This window comes from Triticum dicoccoides, chromosome 2B, assembly GCF_002162155.2.
Source record: "Triticum dicoccoides isolate Atlit2015 ecotype Zavitan chromosome 2B, WEW_v2.0, whole genome shotgun sequence".
In the NCBI taxonomy this organism is placed as follows: Eukaryota; Viridiplantae; Streptophyta; class Magnoliopsida; order Poales; family Poaceae; genus Triticum; species Triticum dicoccoides.
The window spans coordinates 27,144,387-27,147,663 of record NC_041383.1 but is presented as its reverse complement, the minus strand read 5'-3'; the positions used below and the strand labels follow the sequence as shown (position 1 = coordinate 27,147,663).

General features: G+C 47.4%; 1 pseudogene; it reads left to right on the top strand.

The window, feature by feature from the left end:
* Positions 1-5: 5 nt before the first annotated feature.
* On the top strand, positions 6-3,077 carry LOC119360307 (annotated as a pseudogene).
* Positions 3,078-3,277: the final 200 nt, after the last annotated feature.

Below are 3,277 nucleotides of genomic sequence, written 5' to 3'. Positions count from 1 at the left end.
ACATCGATGCCGCAGCAGGAGAGATAGTTGATGTTTTGGAGGATACACGCAAAGGAAACGTTATCTACTTCAAGGGCTGGAGAGGATTGGGAGCATCCACAGTTCTCAATCTGGTAGCCCAACGCCTGAAATCATCAACAAGATCGAGCAAGTTTGATAAGGTTATCCATGTGGACTGCTCCGTGTGGAAAAACATGAGGTCTCTGCAAAGGGCAGTAGCGGAGGAGCTAGAGCTACCGCAGTCCGTGATGGCCATCTTCGATCAGTATGACGAGGACGACGACTTCAATGGGAAAGATGAAGGCTCCAGAGAGGTGATTGCAGATATCAGGATGGAAATATTCAGAAAACTCTATAACAGTAGATTTCTGGTGGTTTTCCACAACGGAAGCAGCAGATACATCGATTTGTATGAGTGTGGTGTCCCAGTAATATCATTTTTGGGTAACAAGGTCTTGTGGACCTGGCACGGGAGGTTTCGGATGATTCTCAGATTAGAAGATGGGGAAAAGGTAAAGATGAAGAGTCAGACAAATGTTCGCTTATCTGCTTCTCCTGAATCTAAAGTTGAAGTAAGAGATATACTGCATGAAGTGGCTTTGGATATTGCCAAGTGCACTGGGATTGTTCAGGCCGACGATATGAGCCACAAGATAGTCATGGAGTGCCTCATATACAGGGACCTGCTTTCTATGGACTTGAAGACACATGCACCAAACTATTGGATCTGCGATGGTATTATACAGGGCCAAGACAATTCATCAGCATGGGACATTGGCAATTCTCTTCAGAAAAACATGAGCTTGGATTGTAAAGCCGACTATAATAAGGCCGTAGCTCCGGTGCTACAGGTGTCAGATGATTTACTTGTTAACCGCTGGAATTTCACCACCCACAAACAACTCCATATAAAGGATAACAGTCATGTGCTGCCTACTCAGGTGACATCAGTCTTCCTTTCTGCAGATGAACCACCAAGAAATACAACATCAATATTGCCAGTTGGCATGTTCCAACATTCACAAAGTAGCAAGCTGCGTGTGTTACATCTGTCACATTGCACCTTCAGTTTTGCATCTCCTCCCTTCGTCCATTGTGCCCAACTAAGATTGCTCCATCTGGACCATTGCACAAATATCATAGATGATGACGAGCATCCAAGTCAGAATGAAGACATGTCATGTTTCCAGAAGCTATGGGTGATGGATCTGAGGTATACAGAATGGTACTGGCTACTGTCGGAAAAGATGAAGAGGTTGATGGTTGACCTCAGGGAGCTGAATGTGGAAGGAGTCAAGCATGGGAGCATAAGTGATTTGTGTGGAGGTAGACCAAGCCTTGTAGTACTTCGAGTAACAGTAGCTGCTCCGGTCCCTATGGAGAACGAAGACACAAATAATCAAGCACATTTCCCCAATATGTACAGTACAAACAGCCTTACGACATCTAGCATCATCAACCATGTCCTGCCTCCATTGCTTGAGTCATTTAGCTTCATCAACAAAGATGCAACTGCAGCCAAGATATCTAGCATCTCCTTCCGGGGTTGTTCTCAGTTAAATAGTATAATTCTCAGAGGAAATTTGGGGAGATTGGAGGAGCTGGACCTCTCAGGCACAGCAGTGAAAACCCTTGACCTCAGAGAAGTGGAAGCTCCATACCTGAACTGCCTCATGCTGCTGGGCTGCAAGAAGCTCCGTGCAATATTATGGCCAGCGAATGATAGAATGCTATGGTATTTGGAGAAGTTGCACGTCAGCACCGTCCAATCTGCATCACCTAGCCAGAATAATTGGGAAGAAAAGACCAAGGAGGCTAGTGCTGCTGCAGGATTATCATATATCCTTGCTTTTGGGGATTCACCACAAGGCATCAGTCGAACTGGATCTTTTGAGTTTATGTGGTACGTATCTGTAGTGGATCCACGGCTCATGTGGTCGCTTCTGCCCGTTTGGAAATCTAACGATGGGAAACTTTTCTTTTACTCATTAAGAGATCGTTCATTGATGAAAAGCCTTGTATACATGGAGATTGATTCCTCGTGTCCTGCAAGTGGAGCTGCTGTTGGTGGTCATGAAGTAGCTCAAGGCATCGGGAGCCAGCAGCAGAATTCTCAATACTTATATGCAAGAGATGTCTTTCAGGAGCACCCGCAAGCTATCAGTGCAATCGAAGGTGTGATCAGTTGGATGTGGGCTTGTCCACCTATTCCTACTCCAGGTCCTCGAGCCTGGTACTTCCACATGCAAGATGAAGAGGGTATGGAGAGAGGATCGTTACAGCGACAACACAACACTGAAAGGTTTAGTACTAGTGTTGCTTTAGCCCCTGTTTTGATGTGGGATGATGCACGGTTGTTGTATGTGCATGATAGCTCGTCCATCACTTGCGTTCCGTGCCCACAAGGTGCAATGTGGAGGTGGCTTAATTGGTGCAGAGTAGAGAGGTGCCCCAAGCTATGCTCGGTCTTTGCCACTCCCCAACTAAGTAGTGACCAGCACTCCTTTTTATCTCTGTCTACATTCTGGGCATCCCAGCTCCCTGTGGCATGCTACATCTGGAACTGGAGTACAACATACCAACCAGCTGGAGGATCCTTCAAAGACCTAGTATTATTGCACCTGGACTATTGCCCCAGGCTCATACATGTGCTTCCCTTGTCTGACTATATGGACACCCTGCCTAGACTGGAAACGCTCGAGATCGTGTGCTGCGGTGATCTGAAGGAAGTCTTCCCTTTGGACCCTAAGCGCCAAGAGAAGCAGGAAATTATAAGATTTCCCAACCTAAGAAGGATCCACCTGTACCAGCTCTCCCACCTACAGAGCATCTGTGGGAGCAGGATGTCCGCGCCGAACCTTGAGACCGTCAGAATCCGGGGCTGTTGGGGCCTTCGACGCCTGCCGGCAGTCAGCGGCAGCACCACCAACCGGCCCAAGGTGGACTGCGAGAAGGACTGGTGGGACAACCTGGAGTGGGAAGGGCTGGGGGCAAAGCACGACCCTTCGCTCTATGAGCCGAGCCACTCGTGATACTACAAGAAGGCCCACCTGCCAAGGGTCACCGTTCTCAGGTGAGATATATTGATCAATAACTTGGTGTGTTAGCGAACTTAAACTTGCTGTTTCTATCTGTAGTTCTGTACTACTTTTTTTTGTCCTGATACTATACGTGCATAGTATCATCCCATTGATGGTTTGTTCTGCTGCACCACTGTAGGTAATCAAATCCATCCATGGTCGACGATCGCTACAGGAACGTCGGCCCTATGGTGCTA